Below are 22,700 nucleotides of genomic sequence, written 5' to 3' on the forward strand. Positions count from 1 at the left end.
TAGGATTGCCCCTGATACAGGAAGGCTGTTCCAAAATGAGCACACAAAAAATGACAAATGGCTTTTACGTTTATTAAAGCATACTTAGATTATATAGCTTCTATTGACTTTTTTCTCTCAAGTTTTCTTATAAAAACTTATTTTATCAGTCATAAATTCTTATATTAAGAAGACTGTCTATTTTCTAAGCCAAGGGAAGTCCTATGACAAGGAAAAGATTACCATATAATTGTGTGAACCCAGGTGAAACAGCAAAAATGCGGTAAAGCTGTTGTATACCCAGTGACCGCTCTTTCTGTCCAGCTAAAGTCAATATCAATGTTAATAAGTCTAAATTACTGAGCACCACAGTGGCAATGCAAAGTAGAGGAGGGAAGAAGTGGAAAGAGAGAGACAGAGAAAAGGAGACTGAGAAAAGCAGATACATAAAGGCCTTATCTCTGTCCAAAGAAACAGAATGAGATGACTTAAGTACACTCTCAATACTTCTGCCTGAAACTGAGTCATAAATCTTGAGTTGTGTAGACCACGCACTAATCAGAGTCACTATTGGCATTTCAGTGAGGAATACATCTGGAGGGGTGGATTTTGATCTAGCTCAGGACAAAGAAAACCCATTCAGCAGTTCTTTTTTATCAAGTTGGTCATTTATTTATTCATTATTTCAACAGATATATATAGACAAGCATCTTCTATGAACAGAAGATCAAACAACTGAGAAAAGATCATTGATGAGCAGAACCAAGGTAAGGAAAAAGATAATTTAGGGACAAAAAAAGTATTACAAAACAGTGTTTTCAAATTAGCCTCATACTTAAGAAAATTCAAGAAGCAACTGTGAATGGTCAAGCTAATTCTAAAGTTCTTATGGAAATTCAAGGAACTATGAAAACAATCTTGAAAGAAAACAAAAAGGGGGAGGACCTCCCAATATTCTTGAAAGAAAAAGAAAAGGGTGGAGGACTTCTCAATTTAAAAGCTTACTATAAAGCTACAGTAATCAAGAAAGTCTAGTATTGGCCCAGGTTGGACATATAGACCAATGGAGTAAAATTGAGAGCCCAGAAATAAACTCATATATCCATGGTCAACTGACCTTTAACAAGGACACTAAGACAATTGAATAGGGAAAGAATTGTCCTTGCAATAAATGGAACCTAGAGAAACTAGATGTCCACATGCAAATAATGAGTCTGAGCCCCTACCCTATGCCATATACTAAAGATAACTCAAAATGAATCAAAGACCTAAAATTTAAGAGCTAAAACTGTAGAACTCTTAGAGGAAAACAAGTATAAATCTGCATGACCTTGGATTAAACCAGTTTCTTAGATATGACATTGAAAGCATAAGCAACCAAAGGAAAAAAATAGATAAAATGAACTTCATCAAATTTTAAAACTTTTGTGCATCTAAGGACACTATAAAGAAAGTGAAAAGACAACCTACAGAATGGCAAAGCATATATTAGTTAAGTGTTTGGTACTCAGAATATATAAAGAATATTTACAACTCAGTAACAAAAAGACAAATAACTCAATTAAAAACGAGTAAAAGATCTAAAAAGACTTTGCCCCAAAGAAGACGTACAAATGCCTACTAAGCACATAAAGTGCTCAACATCATCATCATCAGGGAACTGCAAATCAAAACCACAGTGAGATACCACATCGGACCCACTAAGATGGCTAGACTTAAAACAAACAGAAACAGAAAACAAGTGGCGAGATGTGGAGACACTAGATCATTCATAAATTGCTGGTGGGAATGTAAAATGGCACAGCCCCTGTGGAAGACAGTTTGGCAGTTTATCAAAAAGTTAAACATCGAACTACTGTATGACCCAGCAATTCTATTCCTAAATGTATACTCAAGAGAATTGCAAATATATGTTCACACAAAACTGTGTACATACGTTCATAGTAGCTTTATCCACAATAAGTCAAAATTGGAAACAACCCAAATGTCTACCAACTCATGAATGGATGAACAAAATCTGGCATGTCCATGCACTGGAGCATTTTTTAGCCATTAAAAAGTAATGAAGTGCTGTTACATGCTACAACCTGGATGAACCGTGAAAATATATTTTAAATGGAAGAAAATATACAGTATGTGACACAAAAGGCCGGGTTATATAGTTCTATTTATGTGCAATGCTTAGACTGAGTAAATCCACAGAGAAAAAGTAGATTATTGGTTTCCAGGGGCTGAGGGAAGGGAGTATTGGGACTGACTGCTAAAAGGAATGGGATTTCCTTTCTGGGTAATGGAAACATTTCAGAGTTAGATAATGTGATGACTACACAATATAGTGAATTTACAGGAAAAAAACACTGAATTGTACACTTTTAAATGGTGAATTTTACATTATGTAAACTATATCCCAATTTTTAAAAAGGAAAAGAGAGGCAATTGTACCCATAAAACAAGAATATGCTACTATGAAAGCAGTCCTCCGAAGTTAAACTCTTCTTAGAAGTTAAAAACATTCCTAATGAAAGAAAAGTAAAAATCAAATGAACTGGCAAATTAATAAGCTGGACCCACTTAAGACTGATTTATTGACACAAAGATAAAGTTAAAATGACATATATAGTAAAATAAATGAACTGAAAAATATGAAAGTATGTTTAAGAGATATGCAGACAAGTTCAAAAGAGCACCATTAATCAAATATGTTGTTTTGCAAACTTCAGGTTTAGGTCTTTAGTGGGTCATGATATCAGATTAGTGCTCTGCAAGTAGCATTTTTAAAAAATGAAATGGGATAGATCAGATAGAACAGAATAGAATAGAAAGATATATAGCAATATGCAAATGCAGTTTCTCTCTCCCCCTCTCACTCTTCCCCCTCTCTCACTGCCAACTCTCTCTCACACACACCCCTAGAGAAGGTTCAGACTCGTCAGGGTAATATTTCTGAGAAAGGATGTCTGTAAGTGAATATGGTTCTTTCTGCAGCCCACAAAGTGTTGAACCAAACAGAGATAATACCTACTCTTATGAGGTTACCAGTATATTGGGAAAGGCAGATATTAAACAAATAAACATAAATAAATACGTAATTAGCACCCATGTTAAATGCCATAAACTATAAACGGCATTTATTGGAGGCAGGGAGGCTAAGGGAGTTATATAATCAGGGATGTCTTCTCTGAGATGAAATGTTTACACTGGGGCTTAAAGAATGAATAAGAATAAACCAAGAGAAAACTGGGAGAAAGCTTCTTCCAGGCACAGGGAACATCATGTGTAAACTCCCTGATACTGTGAACAGATTGCCAGGTTCAAGGAACTGAAGAGATGACTGTATCGTTGAGCAGAGCGAGTGAGAAAGCAGAAGTCTTAAGACCCTGGGCAGAGGCTAGGATCCGTGATTTGGATACAAGAGCAATGAAAAGTCACTGAAGTAGTTTAGGAAAATAGGCGTTTCGATCTCATTTATATATTTAGAAGATTATGTTGACTGCTAGGTAGAGAATTGATTGGATAGGGAAAATAACTTCAAGATAACAGTTTCAAATCACTGTACTCATGTTAAGTGTTAGATGTAATTGCTCACAAATCGTCTTAGACTGATGACTCATCTCAGGATGCCTGGTACTGTAGGGGAGGAAAAAAACTTTCCTCTGCCCTTTTAAGTTCTGCAACTGGGACCTTGCAAATTAAGCTGACAGACAAATTAACAAGAGAAAAGGCATTAGGTAGCTTGGGGGGTGGGGAGGGAAGCTTCACAGGAATGAAGTGAAAAATCCCCCCCTCAACAAGTGGTTAGGCCTGATAGCCTATATATCATTTTAACAAAGAGTGATAATTGTGGAGATTTATCTTCACAAGACAAAGGAAATGGGGTTGGGCTTCTAGGGTTTGTAAATTGCGGAGGGTAAATATATGGGGCAAACTAAAGGCAGATGAGGTTATTTTAGTAGGTTTGTTTGTGCAGATCTGAGTTGGCATCATCTCCAATGGCAAGAGTCCTCTCCTCTTCCTGGGCCAGGAGAGAGGAGGAAGTCACATTCACAATGGGAAATTTATGCCTTGCTTTTAAACCAATGGGGGCAGGTAGAGGGTCTTTTTCTGTCTGCTGTTTCTCAATCGCTTTCAGCTCAAAATAGACCTTATGCCAAAATGGCATATTTGAAGGTGGAACATTCTGATCCTCTTCAGTACAATGCTAAGATTATGGTCTTCTGAGACAAAGAGCATTGAACTCAACTTTCAGTTCCAGCACATACTAGCTCTTCAACCTTGGGCAATGATGATAACAGACAGCATTCGCTGATTTCATATTACATACCAGACAGTGTTCTAATAAATTCTATACTCGTTATCTCGTTGAATCCTCAGAACAACCCTATGGAGTCAGGTATCACATTATACGTATTCCAGTACATGTAAGAAAACTGACTACAAGGTTTACTAACTTAATCATGACACATAACTACTTCGGTGGTAAGTCAGCTTTTGAACTCAGGCAATCTTGAAGCCCCATGTTCTGCTGAGCTACCTTGGTGTCATGGCAACTTCATTTCATCCATAAAGTACAGGTAAGGAAATTAATTCATAGGATTAATACAAGATTAAATGAAAAAAACTATGTCAAATTCTAAGTCCAGTATCAGCACAAAGTTGCAGTTTTTACATTTACTTTAAGAGAATAATATAGCTTTGCTTTTTAAAAAAAAAGTTTAAAAAATTTCAAAGCGCTTTAAGTGCTCATGAATTTCATAGTCCAGTAAGTTAAGAGAAATTGAGAACATTAATGTCATGCACCAGTGCATCATTTCCACCTGGCTAAAGTCATAACTTTTCATTGACATCAATGCTCAGCAATCAGTCATCAACAACCGTGTCTGGAAAACACAGAATAGAAGTGAAGAACTGGCCATCATTTTGGCAGTCTTTAACCTGAGAGCCATACTGTTAGAGCTGGCAGGAACTGGACCAACTGGGCAGCTGACAAAATTGAGTCTTAGAAAGGTAAATATAGGGCGAGTGAATAGGTACTTTCTTAACTCAATACCGTGATTTTTGAAAATAAATTCACAAACATACACAAATATCACCACTTGACACAAATATCACAAATTGATTTTCTGATGAAATAGAGGTGGTAGAGTCAGCCTTTCCCAGCCAAAATACTAGCAGAGCAAACTGTGGTAACCATCTTCACAGTCTCTTTACTTGACATTTCTACAGTGGGGATAGCAACCAGGATGTACCACTTCTAAGAAGATGCCACCTACTCTCATATGCATATTATACCTTATGAGTGGTGTAACTCCTCAGAAAACATGATGCAGCTTTATAATGATGAGGTAATAAGTATCATTTTATGAGCATGAAAAACATTAAATTAGACTGTATCTTGGTATACTATATGAGTTGAAAGTCAATCAATTGAGTACTGACTCTTAACTGCAGCCCTCCTTCCTGGACCACCCATTCCCAGTTGCCAATCTTGGAGTCTCACAGTAGCCAAACAATTTAGGTAAGCCCATTTTCTGGTCTACATTTTCATGAATGCCTCAGTTCTACATGTTATTCCATATGTGAGAAGACAGGAAGTATGTAAGAAGAAAAACTGACCCTAATTAATAAAACCCCTGCAAGTATAGAGTTAGTTAAAAATGATGTGGAGGTAAGTTCTCCCGAGGCTGAGATGGGAAAGGTAACACTCCCAGCCCCACCTTTCCTTGCTTCAAGCCACACAGGGGTAAGTAATCAAAATCAACATAGAGAAACACTTTACTCCTTTATTTGCCTTTATTCTACATTATTGCATTGCTTAGAAAGAAAAGAGTAAAGTCAAGATGAAAGATGAAGCCTTATAGAAAAAGAGTAACAGAATAAACAGTGGAGTCAGGTGGGGGAACATAGGCTTTTACACCAGACAGTCCTGCCTTCATATCTCATTCTTCCCAGCTGGTGACTTAGTCAAGTTACTTAACCTCTTAAACCCCCATTACCAAGTCTGAAAAATACTATGCACTTCGTGGGGTTTTCTGAGGAAATGATATGTACATAAAACATGCCAGACATCAGACTAAATACTTTACATGGATTATGTCATTTAATCCTCATGAGAACCCTATGAGGTAAGTACTATCACCATTCTCATTTTACAGAGGAAAAAATCGAGGTTTCAAGAATCACAGTAATTTGTTCCAGGTTATAGAGCTACTAAGTTTTCCAGCCACGACCAGCCTATTACATACCAAAGCCCAGACTTGGACCCACTACTTTAACTATATTTTTCTTTGAGGTAATGGGTTCCCTTTCCAAGGGGCTCTTTCCTGCCCATGGAAGGTATGTGTTCTCCTCCATTATTCCAAGAACCACATTCTGAGCATTTCCTTCAGAACACTCATCCCAGTTTGAAATTACATATTCATGCACATTCTTACTTGTTTGCTCCCCCCGCCCCGCCATTGGACAGTAATCCTCTCAAAGGTAGGGTCAAACTGGTTTTGTTGCTCACCTACATGCCACAGCGCGTAAGGAGCTTGATGCATAGTAAGTATTCAATAAATACGTCAAAAGAGATGAAAAAATGAGCGCAGGGATCAGTGAATAAAGGTCAGAGGAACGTTAGGCTGTGACTGCTCATCCCACTTTCCTCAGGCCCAGGCACAATGCCTGAGGCGTCAGGGGCTCAGCAATGCTGACTGAACGAACGAATATGAGTAGGTCACACGGAAACAGATTTGTATTCCTGAATTTAAGTCATTAAATTCATCCCTTCATTCACTCAGTAGTTAGCAAGAAAACATGAGTGTGACCTCACAGAATTCCCTTCTAAAAGGAGGAAAGATGTTAAAACAATTTAGAAATAATTTTAAGCATTTCTAGCTTTCACTATAAAATTTTTGGCTCTTACCTTCTAGTTATATGTTTTTAACCCATTCTCTCTTCTTCTTCAGTTAAGATCATCCGTAAGTTCTTCTAGAGCTATAATCTCTGTTTTTCTCTCCATGATCTCCTGCATCTTGATCTCGGGGCTTCAAAATAGGGTCTCTATTTCCACCCAAGACCTACTGCATTGGGAGAGAGGTCAGCAGTCTGTATTTTAACAAACCCTCTGCTAGGGTCCTGGTTATCTTGCATCCAAACCACCTGAAGAGCTTGTTAACCCACAGATTCCTGGGCTCAACCCTCGGAGTTTCTGATTCAAGGAGGTCTAGGGAGGGGCCTGACAATTTGCATTTCTAACAAGCTCCACGTGATGTTAATGCTGCAGGCCCAGGAACCATACTTTGAGAAGTATTAGTCTACAGTCTAGCCATAAGCCTGGAGTCCTCAAACCTGGCCACATATTTCAGCCACCTGGGGACTCAATGCCCAAGAGGCATTTCAAAACAACTAAGTCAGAATGTCTGGGGTGGAGCCACAGTTTTTAAAGTTCTCCAGGTGAAGCCAATGTAGAGCCCAAGTTTGAGAATCATTCTAGATCAAAGCTTCTCAAACTTAATGAGCATACTATCTCCGAAAGCCTGGGACAAGGTCTTTGCTCATAAAATGTGGTCTGCAGAGCAGCGATTTGAACCTCTCCTAGGACTTATAAGAACTTTAGATCTCTGGCCCCACCTCAAACCTCTACTTTAGAATCTGCATTTTGACAAGATCCTGGGATGATTTTTTTTTTCTTTTTTGGTGGGGAGGGTAGTTAAGTTTATTTATTTTTAATGGAGGTACTGAGGATTGAACCTAGGACCTCATGCATGCTAAGCATGTGCTCTACCACTGAGCTGTACCCTCCCACTTGCACATTAGTATTTAGATGTGTATCCATGTATACACAAGTGCATCCTTTCCCCAAGTCCTCCTATCTTTGCTCTATTATTGTCCAGATTATACATCATACTAGTCTCTGTTGCATCCACTCAAGGTCTTCAAACTTCCTGAACAGTAGAAAATTTGCAGTCTCTTTGTGGCTATATCACAGAGTGTGGTGATTTCTATAATTTGAGATGAGCAGGGCATCCCAGGGAATGAGGGAGAGGGTGGAAGCACCCATAGGAGAGACAGATGTTTTAAGATGGGACGGGTATTCCTTCCTAATTCTACTAATGACTGAAGCACAAGAACCACCAGGCTCTTTATGCTTTTAGAGCAGATGGAGACAAATTTTAAACTGCCTCTGATGAGTCAGAGATCCAAGTTCTATTCTGGGTTCTGTGACTTTGGAAAGCTTGTTTATCTCAGCTCCAACTAGTCAAGTTGTGGAATAACTTTGCCTTAAAAAAAAAGTCATAGAAAGCAGCAGTGCCACCAGCCAACTTCACATTTCCCCTGCTACTCTGGGGGATAAAAATGGCTGCGTTGGCACCAGATCAACCTTCAGCTTTGGAGAAGAGGCTGGGATGGAATAAAGAAATTCTAAGCATTCCCCTTTGGATAAAAAACAAAAACCATAGAAAGAATAAAAGAGAATAGAGTCTGGGCAGCAAGAAAAACACACTATAGCTGTGTCATTGAAATGACAACAGAGGAAGGAAATAATTGCAGATTAATGGGAAAGTCATGCCTGGACAGCCAAAACCCCAATAAAGGAGTGACAGTAATAATAATTAGCATTTACTTCGCTATTTGTCTAGTTTGGGCTCACAATTTTATGAAGAGCTTACTATGTGATTATTCCCATTTTACAGGTGAAAAAACCTGATGCCTAAAAGGTCAATGTCCAAAATCACATAAATCATAAATGTCAGTACTAGAGGGTAACCTTATCTTACATCTTTGAATTCTACAGGTTTTCTTGGAAATATTTCTTATGTGTTTCAAAGAAGCTAAATGCTCCCCATCGTTACAAAGCCCTTGGTGACGTTTGCTTATCATCTTTCACTATGATGGCATGATAATTTTCCTAATTTAAGAAAATCCGATGGGGATCCATGGAGCGAGACAAAGGAGGTGGGTCAGATTACCAAGTGATGATCCAATTCAGTGTTTTCCAAACATTATTAAAAAATAAAAATCACATGGGTGACTGTTAAATACCTTATTTCACCAGGCACTCTGTAGATTCTGGTTTAAAATATCTTTGATGGGGCCTGGGAACTTGCATTTTTAAGTATGTATACCCACTTTTTCTTTCATTAGAGAAGACTGAGGAGGATTGATCTTCTTAACTCATGAATCTACAATTAGGATTATAATTATAATTAAATGAAAATACATGCCATTAGAATATTTCTAATGTCTGTCTCTTTAACCCACGGTGGATCCAGGCATCCCCTCCCTAGTTCTGTATCAACCCTTATCCTGTTGTTTGTGTTTTAATAAAATGATCTGGCAATTAAAGGGATGTTTTGATATCATATGATCTGTGAGTAAGGGTCCTTGTTTACTGCAGCTCTGAGCTTTCTGCCCTATGCTCACATACCACTTGGAAATTAATATGTGAGCCTAAAGCTCTGGTATTTTAGTTGAAACAATCTGGTAACCCTCTCCAGCATCCAATAACTCCTGCTCTCAGGAAAAGAATTTCACATTCTATCTAAATCTTTAATATGGCAATTTAGCTCCTAGTATTGCTAGCTATCTGGTACCAATGTTTACTGCCTCAAATCCTTTTTTTTTTTTAATAGATAGGGTATAAATTCCAGTAGATAAATAACCAAAAGTTAGGATGGAGAGACTGTATGGAAAACCAGATGGGCAAGGCATAGAAATCTATGCTGTTGATCAGTCTGTTCATTGATGAGGATTTATGGAGCTAGGATGGAACTGATTCAATGTATAGGCATGGGGTGATAACATACGCAATGCTAAACTGCAGCATATGTGGATTATAGAAGTTGTCAGAAAAGGAAGTGGTAATAACATAACAATTTAGAAATAATATAGAAAAGCTAGGGGCCAAATAAATCATGGTAATACAATTCAGTTAGGTTGGCTTTAGTAAGAAGAGGTAACAAGAACAAAGTGCATAACAAGAATAGCAACAAAAGTACTAATAGGTAGCATCATTCAGCGCGAACTTTGTGCCACAAACTGTTCTTAGCACTTTACACAAAATGTCTCAATTAATACTGAAATAAGTACTATTGCTATCTCTATTTTACAGATAAAGAAACTGGGGCAGAGAGAGGTTAATAAATTTGACTAAGGTCAAACAGTTTACAAGTGACTGAGGCAATTAGATTCATAGGCAAATAACACAGGATTTTGAAATTGTACCTCAAGGCAGCTTAATTTACATACAATGTAACTTTATGCCACATCCCAGGCCCTCCAGCCTTGATCTCTGCCATTGTCTTAAAGAATCCTCCCTTCTGAAACCCGCAGTTTCCATGTAACTGTTAACTCATGGTTCACCAACAAATTGTCTTCTGATATCTCCAGCCTACTACCCTGAAGGGGAATTCACGAGAAAATACGATAGGATGGCAAAAATCGTAAATCACACAAACACAGCCCAAATGAAATAGTAGCAGGATGCCAAATTTCCATCAAATTCATAAAACATAAACAACCAGTCTTTACAATTCAGAACCAAATAACTCCATGTCCTTCATAAATTATGGTAATTAAATTTAATCAAGGGTAATGACTACATAATCCCAGGCACAGCTCATCTACATTTTCTGAATGTGGTGAAGTCCTGCTGAGGAAGTCTGTTGAGCCCTCCAGGGATTCCTGTCCATGTCTTGGATGCTGCTTGAAATGAATACAAACCTGTTCAGGGTTAGCTCATCCAAGGTCAGAATACAGATCTCCTACACAGGCACTAAGCACCTACAATTTGTAGAGCTTATTTTGCTTTTTTGTTCACCTCCCCCACCTAGTTTGAAAAGGAGGCAGAGAATTCTGGTAAATAAGGTAAACTCTTTACTTATTACAGAATCTCCCTTGCAACCAAAAAGAAATCCCCATGGAAATAGTTTGTAATGGAATCTGAGCTATGATAAAATATGCACATTTATGCAGAGGAGTAAAGATTGATTGACTCTTTTACTCTATGAAGAGACCAGGGATATTTATTGATTAGATGTTTTATAGCATCTTCCTTCTGAAACTTATGCACAGCTGGGGAAAAGTTTGTCCACGGGATATAATTTATCGGGGGTGAGGGGAGCAGGTGAGAGAAATAGTAAAAAAAAATCATTAGGAAATATACAAGCCCCTGATAGACCAGGTAGAGGAAAATGCATGTGTCGGGAAGCATGCTATCAACGGACTGGGAGAAAAAGCTGAACCCTAGTTTATTATGAAGCGAAGAAGGATGAAGATGCACACACAAGCACGCACAGGCACACACACAGGGTTTTAGAAACAATTAACTGAAAATATTATTAATTAAAGTGATAAAAGCAAGACTGCTAAGGACCTCCGGAGCACTGAAAGCCCACGTTCCCATTTTCTCCTCCTCCCAGCACAGAGAAATCTCTTTCTGGATGAGAGGGGATCAGCAAGGGCCTGATGCATTTCTCGCTTCAGCTTCTCTCAGACACTCTGCTCTCCTTGAAAAATTTCTCCCACTCTGAGCCTCTGACTTTAGGAGACAAAAGCTAAGAGGTCTTTGGGGTCTACATCTAGTTTCCTCCCCTACACAAAACCCCCTAAGAGAACAGAGAAAACATCAGTTACCTGATGGGGAAAGGGAGATAAGGAAAGGCTAAGGAGTAAGAAAAAAAATTAACAGGTCAAAATACTGCTGCCAGTAGATGTAGCCGGTGTCCAGGTTCTTATCCCACCCAAGAAAGAATTAAAAGACAAGCCACTGAGGTCAAGAAAGTAAAGTGAGGATCTTTTAAGGGATAGACAGTACACTCTCAAGGGGAAAGCGGGCAGGCTCAGGTGAGCAGCTGCCCTGAGTTTCTTTGGCAAGTTGGTCACATAGAGTGTGAAAATGAATGGGTGGAATATTCATTAGGTAGGAAAGCTTTTGTACTCGTATTCCCTGATTTTCATCCCAACTCTACCTTCCTGAAGGGAGGAGGGATTTTTGTCCTTATTTAGTCTGGATCCGAAGTGTCATTGCATCAGTGCATGATGGGTACTTCTAATCTGCAAGGCTAATTTTATTGAAATGAGGGCATAATAAGCAAGAGGTTACATTTGGACTGAAGATTCCTGCCTTTTCCCACCTTTCTTTGTTGGCCTCTAGGCCTCTCACCACCCCAAAAGGTGTGAACACTTATCAGCCCAGAGGTTCCTGCTTTTCCTCCTCTGCCCAGGGACCCCTGGTGCTTACATGATGTATGGTTTCCTGTATTTGGCCTGTGTCTCTCCTTTTGGCCCAATTCCTGCCATTTGGCCTGTGTCCCCCCTCCTCTGCTCTTATCTAGCTAAGTGCCTGCTCTAACAATTTTATCCATCTACCCATGTGGACCACCAGGGTTTAAGGCCCAATGAAAAACAAAAAGCTGGGTAGCTGGACAAGCAAATCGCTAAAGGGCTAAAGAAGGAACAACTAGCCTTAATTGAGGAATTTTTTTTCTCTTCAACAATACACTGGAATACATTTTAGAACAGTCAAAACCCCTCAAAGGTTTGTTCATATTTACATGCAAAGAAAGAATAAATCATCTGGCAAAAATGCCATTCGGGTCCTAGCAATATATTTAAAGTACTGTGATGTCTTTCCTCAATTCAAGAATTGACTTCAACAACACAAAATAAACCATTTTAGGGGGGGATACTTAACTATGTTAGGGAGAACGTGGACTTAACTTGACCCTTTGGTAATTATAGACTAAATCTTTTATTTTATAAAACAGGCAAAATAAATCGAACTATCAACGGGCTTAGAAGAGAAACTGCAGATGAAGTTGCTTTGTAAATTGTAAACTATTATAAAATATGCTGCTTCCACCCTTTGCAACATCCTAATGTGCACCTATGAGGTACCAGCCCAAATTTTCGCCCCCAACCTCTGCCCCCATAGACTTTTCCTACCCAGCTGCAATTCATATCCATACTGTCTATTGTCACCAGGTGAGTCGTTCCTCCTTGATGCAAGCCCACGGTTGCCATCGCTTCCCTCTGCCCACATGATACCCCATCCCTTTGCTGCCGATTGGCTGCTGTTACCGGTGATGGAGGCTGATGCAGATGGATTCCAGCAGTTCTCATGAGTATTTTATGTGCTTTTGCTGATTTACAGCCAGTTCAGCATTCCTTTAAATGGCCATAAATTGGATTGATGTCATAAATCATAGCTAGAGAAAGTGCCTGAGTCCCAGCTCAGGCAGCTATGCTAATGTCTGTGAAAATAACAAAGAAACATCCTCAATCAGCCCCAACTCTACCGCATTAAAAGGCCAAATTGTAAGAAGCTGTCAGTTACTGAGGGGAAAGGTAAAAGGGGGAGAGAGGTCTTTGTAGGGATTATTAATAACACAGCCAGGAAGGCTGTATAGATGTGTGCCAGTGAGAATAAACAGGGGGGAGAAGAGGGGCCGCTGAAAGAGTGATAAAAGAGAGTGCTGTATATGGAAAAGATAAATGCAAATGAAATATACTGTATGGCAATGGATTATATCAGCGGTTGATATATGGGATGGAGTATCAAATTGTTGAGCTGGCAGCCATTAATATGATATAGTGGATGTGATATGCTGGGTGACGGCAGTCCTGGTGCAGGGAAAATAAAGAACACACTGCAGTCTTTCCAAACAATGGCTCAAAGAAAAGACAGAAAATTATAGCACTACAAGTTTATAAAACTAAAATCGTGTGAGATAATTATGGATTCTGATAGGGTTCATTATTCTTTATCTATCAGCTCTCCAATCTTGAAAGGAAGAAAGGGGCTTCTAACTGACGACTATCTGTTCTGCTCCACAGGGTGCATCAGGACAGGAGGTTTTCCATTCCATTCAGGAAAGCAAAAGTGACCTCAGTGTTTTCTCTGGGGAATGCTCTTCTCCATGACATTTTAGCCAAAAAGGTTGGCGTCCCAAGGCTTCCTCAATAGAATTGCTTTGAGTGGGCACTCATCTCCAGAATTCCTAGGAATTTAGTTCACTCCCAGAAATTGTCTGCTACTCTGATTCATTTATTGATTCCTTCATCAAACCTTTATTGAGAACATACTATGTGCCAAGCACAGTACTGAGGTTTCAGAAATTAATGTAAGGAAGGCTTTGAAATAGTTACCTATTTTTTGTTATCTATTCCTTGACCTTTGCATTTGGATAGTTTTGCTCACACCACATGCTGCAGCTGGTCGGTATATAAAAAACAGGCACAAGGTAGAATGTTTAGTCAGATGTTTCCAAACCCACCGCTTTCCAGGTCCACTGCTGGTGCTCAGCCTGCTGGCCCTTGGGTCCTGACTTTGCCCTGGCATGCATCACCTGCTGTTGGCACTGAAGTTTTCACAATTGGTTAGACTTCTCTGTTGGACTCACTGAACCTTAGATTCCCACTCAGCTTTTGGCTTTGCTCACTGCAGCAGTTATGGCATCTCCTCTAGCTTAAGGCTAGTGTGAGAGAAATCCTCATCCGAGCACTCTCACCCACTCCTACCCCATCTCGACCACCACCACATAAAGCCCCCTGCCAGCATTACTGTAGCCACCCAGGCTCCATGCCACCAGGAAATGAGTTTTCTGACACTTCCTTAGATTTTTTTGATAACCCCCTGACCCATAGTTCCTCCTTTTTCTGTGTGCCCCCATTTCCATCCTTGGGTTTTCCTCCCATCTCATCCACTCCTCCGAGGACACAGTTGACCCCATTGGCCAATCCCTGAATCCTGTCTCCTCTTCCTCTCTCTTGAGCTCCAGTTCCAATTGCCCTGCTGAATTGTCCACTGAACAGGCTCAACTCCACATCCCACATGCATTTCAAGTTTAGGAGGGAAAAGCCTACTCTTCCTAATGTGTTCTCTGTCTCTGTTCATAGCATGATCATTTTCCTAGTCACTCAAAACATCTGAGGCATCCTTAATCCCCATCCCCTTCTTTCTGACCAGTCTCCCTACCTAGTCAGTTAGAAAAGTTCTGCCAGTCCTACCTAAGAAATGACTCTGAAATCTATTCCTCAGTCTATATCCTGACGGACGCTGCTTGAGTTCAAGCCCTTTCATCATGGTACTGGCTACTAAAAGAACTCTCCACTCCCAGTTTTTCTCATTCCAGTAGATTCCATCCGCTCACTGCTAACTAAACATATATCTGATAAGACCTTCCTCTGCTTGAAAACTTCCCATTTATTGCACTACAAAGAATAATATTTAATAGATACATATAGAAATGTTTACTGGTCCAAAACTGAAAAATCATGTTACTTAGCCAGAATTCAATATGGCACTCATGTGCTTTCTAATTTTATCTCAAGTTCATGACCCCAACACATCATGCATTGTTCTCACCAGCATGGAATATTTGCCAATCTTGAGCATATTTTATGGTGTCTGCCAGGTCAGTGAAGGCAGCTCACAAAAGAGATGGACTTCCCTGAGGGATTCCCAAACAACTCTATTATTCTCCATATCTGCAACTCTGTCCATGTCCCCCATAAGATCCTGAAATTTCCCTAGCATCTGCAAAAAGAGACACGTGCTTTTGCCACAGTCCTTTGGCATTCTTCTGTCTGCTGACAATCTCAGAGTTATCAGTAAGTATGCCTTTCATATTCCAGTTTGGACACTGATCAGACTGAGAAGTTTCATATTTCAGTTGTTTCCAAACACAAGTCTACAAAGGAATCACTGTCAAACTTCCTAAAACACAGAGTCCATGACACACTCCTAGAAATTATAATTTGGAGATCTGGAGTGGAGTCCAATAATCTGTATTTTAAACAAGATCTCTCCCAGATAATCCGGAGGCTCAGCCCAGTGTGGATATCAATGGTTTCAATACGCTGGACGGCTGAGAGGACTAGGATGAATCACAGGACCAGTTTAATTAGCTGGCTTTCCCACTGGAACAGAACAATTCAGAACAACAAAAAAGTTGGCTAGGGATGGGAGTAGTGATGATGAGGGGATAAAGAAGAAAACTGAAGCCACCAAAATTCTTTCCAAATCCCAGAGATGATACCATTTTATTCTGAGGCTGATGAATAAAAGATGGCCTCTCCCATCTAGCTTTATGATATGGAAACATTATTAATAAAGGCATTTGTAAAAGTGCCACAGGGTTGGTAAAGTATCTTGACGATGGTTCTTAAATTCTAAAATATGAGCACCAGGCCTCTCTGTGTTTAGTCTTACACAAGTGTGAGAGGCACTAACCCATGCACCAGACATTTCCAAACAGTCTTATTTCCCTTTCTCACAAATTAAGCTAATGTTGTTTAAAACGAGTGCAAAACCCACTTCCTATTTCACAGTTTTCCTGCTTTTAAATAGTATCAGTTCTAACCATCTACCAAACCCCACTGTGTATTCAAACTTGGCAGCTGGTTAAGCTGGCAGTAGGGCCTGCTGTCATGGTGGCTTTTCATGGCAGCCACAGCACTGCTGTGTGTCCAGGCTGTCAAGAGAGGCTGGAAGAATAAACAGTGCCTGGTGGCCTGCGAACAGCATGGACTCATATTTCACCTTCTTCCATTGGTTGATTTGGTAAGTGCCCACTCTTGAAATTGCTTTGGATGCCACTGAGAGCTCCCAGTCTCAGTGATTTTTAACATTCATAAGTAGACTTTTCTGTAACTGATTTAATGCTTATGATTCTGTCATTTCCGGCTGGCTGGCTTTTGTCAAGACGTTTCTGGGAATAAGTTTCCTTATTGGTAAAATAATAATAACCCTTTATCTCTGCCCCTTGCTTAAGATGGTTAGAGGATCAAAGGATGGGTGTGTGGATCCGAGAGAGTGAGTTGTGAGGTGTGCTGGGAAGTGGCCAACGCGGCCTTGGAGGAAGGAGGTGCAGGGGGGCTCTATAAGACATGATGAAACCTCAGGCAAGAAGGAAGAGGGTAGAGCAAGAGGAGACCTGTGAGAACTCAGCCACACGGAAACTGGAAGTGACAGAAGCAATGGCAAAAAGAAGAAGGGAAAAAAAAAAAAAAAAAAAAAAAAAAAAAAGCAGGAGCAGAGAATGTTAAGCCCAGAATTTTTCTTTCTCTACCTCAGTTCAGAGTCACCATCAGTGTCAGACAATGGAGACAGAAAATGAGGATACAGAAAAAGATGGATGGATTGTGATGAGAAAAGGGTCAACAAAGAAAAAAATTGGGAAAGTGAAATAGGAAAAGTATGATCACTTTCTGGATGTTGGCCATTTGGGCAACAGGAAGAAATAAGGCAAAAGAAAAGAAAAACTCTCCCACTCTAGGAATTAGAAATATGCCTTCAAAAAAAACCCCCATTTTTTTCAACCCAAATACCTTAGCCTCACCAGCCTGGAGCTGTAACATTAAATATGCAGTTTTGAGGTTTGACTCCTCAGACTCTATGACTTTGCAAAGTCCTGTCTTTTACTGGTTTTTCCTTCCAAAATGACACTGGGGAGTGTGACGATGGACCACAAACCTGGCCTGGCTGCTGCCCACCACTCCGGCAGCTGCCTGGCTTCGTCCCCTGCTCCCCTCAACCCCAGGCCTCTGATCCCGCTGCAGTCAGTCCCCACCTTCCTATTCAGAGGGTCTTCCCTCTGGTGGCTGCCAGCTCAGTACCCCCTACAACCTCAGTATCTTCCCTCCCGCTTTTGCCCTACCTTCCCACAGTGAGAGCAGAGAAAATCTGCCATTTTTAAGAAAATTTTACAGATGGTTTGGGGATAATGAGAGAAACACAACATGAAGAATAACTCAGATCTCCTACTAGCTGTATGTACATGCTGAGTGCACAGGCCGACACCTACCCTTCTGGTTCTTAAATGTTCAGGGCCATGGCTTACCTTCCTCAAGGCAGTAGCCAACATACCCCCTTACCCAGATCAAGAGAGTTTCAGGCATCTCGGTGCCCTAGCACCCGACTGTCGAAAGACCGCAAGAAAGTGGAAATGGTTCCACGACTGTCAATCTCCGGCCCTCCTCCTGAGTGTTCATTCCCTGCCCCAGGACTGATCTCACAACGGGAAGATTCCCTTCAGGGGAAACTCTGTCCTGCTCATTGGGTGTTATCTTAGCAGTTTGACCCAAGTGATATCAATATACTGTGTTTCACAAACTTTTAATAACTTCAAGGGTAGGTAACGACTACAAAGCAGACCAGACCAAAGACATACACATCCCCACAAACACAAGCACATCATGTGCACATCATGTGTCTTATGGGGCCTTGTCTTTCCCAGCCTTTGCCTACTCCCTAGTGGTGCCCCCTGCCAATTCCACTGCTGAGTATTGACAATGTATGGACTTGAGACACACCCACCATATCATCCAGTTTTCCTCTGATATCTCCAGAAAAATTTTAAATGCACCCTCTTGTCTTGTCAAAGGTTTCCTAATCTGGAATAATAACTTATATAGTCACCCTGATTGGAGAGAGATTAACCTTCACAGTGAAACAAGGCATATTAATAAAGGTCCTTATCACCACTTCCCTGAACTACTGTACAGACTTCTTCCCTGCAATCTCAGCCTGCATATTAGCTGCCATTCATTTATTTAACAAGTATCACTAAGCACTTGCTGGCTACATGCGTGAATTGTTCTCGACACGGGGTATATAACAATAAAACAAACAAGCTTGCTCTTTCCACAAAATATACATTCTAATAGACCCCCAAACACACTTTTTTAAAGACAAGTCTGACCATGACTCTTTCCTACGGAAAGTTTTTTCAAAGCCCTATTGTTGGCATATACAAGTGCAAACTCCTTAGCCTGACTCCAAAGTGTACCCCACCCCCAATCCCTAGGTTTTTCTCTGACTTTGTCTCTTACAGTATCTCCCATTTCACCAACAATATCCTATAACCGCCATATCCTTTTACACTGCAGCCATTTGTGTGTGCTCAGAACACCCATGCTCACTTGGCCTCTTTTGGAATCCCTTACTTATCTGTCAAGTGTCAATTTGATGTCATTAAATTTCTACAGTTTTCCCTCAGCCTTGAAGGCAGAATTAATCACTCCCTTATCTGTGAGCCCAAAGTAGTTTATAAACACATTTGTCTTAGCACATATCACATCATGCCTTGGTTAATATGTTTATAGGTCTTTCTCTCCCACTGGACTGCGAGTTCCTCAAAGGCAGGTACCAAACCATATTCATCCCTCAGTTACCTATGGCAAGAATGTCCAAGTTGCTCAGTAAATATACGTTGAATTTCACTAAAAATTTTAGGATATGTTTAAATATTAGATTTTTGTAAGAATTTTTGATAAGGGGCTGTCAAGAATATCAGAGGATATGATAAAAAAATGTGCAGTGGTTTTCATAGAGGGCTGGAAAAAATCTAAAAGTTTAGTGAATGTAGTGTAAATAACAGAAAGGACAAAGATAAAAAGAATATTATGTTTATATCAAAAATAAACGTTTAAGTTATGAAAGAAAGAAATTTTTTCTAGTCCTTTAAGGCCCCACCTTGGGGTGGAATTGTGTAAAATCTGAAATATGCCTGGACATTATATGTCAACATGAAACTCACCTTCTAAGGATGGGTGAGGAAAATAAATTAAAATGCCAAGGGAAACACTGCAAGGTTATCCAGCCAGTCCCCTCCAACAAGTAAAACTGAATAAAGATACAACATGGAGTTCTCCACCCAGATGATGGACTGAACACGTAATGTTACCTTCCTTCCTAGAAAAATCTCATCAAATGGGAATTAAAAAATACCAAAAAAAAAAAAAAAGAAGAAGAACAAGAAGAAAAATTCATAACATTGATGGAAAAGAAGAATGAGTGTACTTGTTGGATTTGAAAGTTCAAAGACTATCTGAAAGACACAATGTAATTTGAATCTGTATGGCCAAGTAAAGAATGGCAGCAGAGATGGATGTTGTTTCTCCCTGGAGCCCAGAGGAAATCTGCAGAAGAACCACCTACAGGCTGGGCAAAGATTTCTTCACTAATCTTCTCTTGGCTACAGCACTAGACACCCAGCTTTATTTTTAATATTAAAAGGAGGGGGTAGAATCCAGAAAGAAAAGAAAAACAGAGCTCAAAATAACTTTGGAACTCCCACATAGATAAATAAAAAAAAAAAAGAGTGGACTAATGATATAATATGAAAATGAATATATGTATATATATGCATGACTGGGACATTATGCTGTGCGTCAGAAATCGACACATTATAACTGACTATACTTTAATAAAGTTTTTAAAAAATAAAGACATGAAAGGAAAAAAATGAGCAAATAGTATTGTTTTGTATGTCTTAAATTGTATATGTGTAGATGAATATTCTCTCCACCTCCACCCACAGCTTATGTTTTTTGTTCTAAATACCCATTTTGATATAGCATATTTCAGACAACCATCCCACTAGATCTCAATCTCGATCAAGGTGTGTGCCTCTGATACATCATAAAATTTTTGTAAGTTGGCATTATATACTTAAAATATTTATAACAATGTCTTGTTAACAATGCTACCACTCAGTAAAGGTTAATTATTCTTCTTATTTTCACCATCACTGTCATTTATTCGTATGAACATACCACAATTTATATACCCTTTCCCCTTTAGATGAGGTTTTAAATAGTAGCCAATATTTACTTGTGAAAAAAAATTGTGGTAATGGACATACTTGTACATATTTCCTTGTATCTCTCTGTGAGAATATCTCATACCTGGCTGTGTTTCATTGGGCTGAAGGATGTGACGGATCACTGTAGTAATGATGCTCAGCGAATCATGCCTCTGTGTATCCAGGCCCTGGTATTGTGTCCTCCCATGTTGATTCTAGGTTTGTCTTTGTGACTTCTTTGGCCAATAATACGTTGTTGGTGATAATTCTCTATGACTCTCTCACATTTCTTCACATCTTATAAGCAAGGCACTAATTGGCCTTTTATTCCACACTATCTTCTCAAGGATGTTTGGATAGCACAAGGCCTTACAAGATAAAGGCAGGGTCTCCCTACAGAGCAAAGGACAGATTTACCTAACATCCTGTATTGTAAAGACAATGTCTTCTAGGGCAAAAGGTAGATTTTCTCACAGCTGGTTATAAAAGATTGAGGTTCTATAAGCTCAGGGTCCCTCAGCTGTGACTGGAGCCCACGCCTGTGAAGCGTCTACCTCTGTGCCACTCTCATACGACTTGGGAGGCAAAAAGAACAGATGTGAACATGATGCTCATGCTGCTTGCTGAGCTCTGAGTAACAAAATTCTTTGTCTCTGGACCAATAGACTTGTATCTTCTGACAGCTTCCAGAAAACTACAGCAGGCTAATTTGTCAGCTTGCAAGTAAGAGGAAAATCTCATATCCTTCACATTCTTCACAATAGCAAATGTGATAAAGGGAGATTAAAAATGTGATAAAAAGAGACGATTAAAATCTGCTTGCACATTAGGGGTTTCCCTCTCTTGCTGCTGGGAACTCTTTTGACATCCTGTGAAAAAACATATGCTATTCTCCTGGAAGATGACAAAGAGCTTGAGGAGAGAAGTCCACACACCCCCGTCAAAGCCTAAACCTTTAAATGAGTCAGATGGCATTATGAGAAAGCAGGTATGAACCGTCCCAGCCCAAGTTGCTGGCTGAAAGATTCATGAGCAATAAGTGGTTGTCTCACACCATGAATTTTGGAGATGGTTAGTCATACAGCAAAAGGTTACTTTAGAACAATTATGAATACAAGGTACCTAGATAATTGAACCTAATGCACACCAGATATGGATACAGGTCCTGGAGATATAGCAATGAACAAAATTAAGATATACATCAGTGGATACAATCAGCATCAGCTTCATTTGATACAGGAAAATTGATCCACACATTCTTTGTACCAATATTCACTTGAAGCAATTCACTTGAAGAAATGCATGAATATTTCCATTTACCATATTCTTACCAACAGTTGTTATTTAGGACTTATTTTTTCCAATCTGATAAATGTGAAATTGTGTATCATTGTGGTTTTAATTTTCATTTTCCCTGATTACTAGTGGTTTGTCTTTATATTTTATTTTCCACTTGGGATTCCTATTCAGTGAATTTCCGGCTCATGCCCTTTACCCATCTTGCTATCGTGTTGCCTATCATCCATCTATCTATCTATCATCTATCTTTTTATTTATTTATTTATTGTGCTTTAAGTATACAAACATCAATCCTTTATCAGTTAAGTAGGCTGCAAATATCATCTCCCAGTCTGAGGTTTGCCTTTAAAACGATATGGTTTTTTCCTCTCTCTGAATCAAAACAGTTTTTAAATATTTCTTCAGTTTTGTAATATATCTTAAAATCTTGTGGGGACAAGTCCTCCTTCTGGATTCTCATTCAATTTTCTTGGCTAATCCAGTTCCCTTTTTTCTTCCATTATATTTACCCCATATATGTGCATCTTGTCAGGTTCCACAAAGATCACTGTAGTGTTGACTTTTACATTTTAATTACTTTCATAATGTTCAGTTATCCTCCCTGTATCTATAGAATGTGTACTAGCTCTTTTTTGTTGTTGTTGTTAATGTACTAGCTCTCTTATTATTGATATTGGTATATTATTTTTCCTCTCTGTTTTCTGACCTATCTAGTTAGAGAATTATGAATTTAGTTGATATTCTTTGAGAACCCACTTGTGGTTTCCCCAATTTCCTCTACTGTTTTATTTGTTTGGTATTCCATTGGTTTCTGCTTTTATTGATTTTCTTTGTAATGATTACTTTTGGTTT

General features: G+C 39.4%; 1 long non-coding RNA gene across 1 annotated transcript in view; it reads left to right on the forward strand.

Moving 5' to 3' along the window:
- Positions 1-670: 670 nt before the first annotated feature.
- LOC141577730 (uncharacterized) overlaps positions 671-22,700 on the forward strand; it is a 34,093-nt gene continuing 12,063 nt past the window's right edge. The window contains exon 1 of the long non-coding RNA XR_012507087.1: positions 671-746. This is a non-coding gene — a long non-coding RNA (uncharacterized LOC141577730). The remainder of the gene's footprint in view (positions 747-22,700) is intronic.

The sequence above is a fragment of the Camelus bactrianus genome, chromosome 1, assembly GCF_048773025.1.
Source record: "Camelus bactrianus isolate YW-2024 breed Bactrian camel chromosome 1, ASM4877302v1, whole genome shotgun sequence".
In the NCBI taxonomy this organism is placed as follows: Eukaryota; Metazoa; Chordata; class Mammalia; order Artiodactyla; family Camelidae; genus Camelus; species Camelus bactrianus.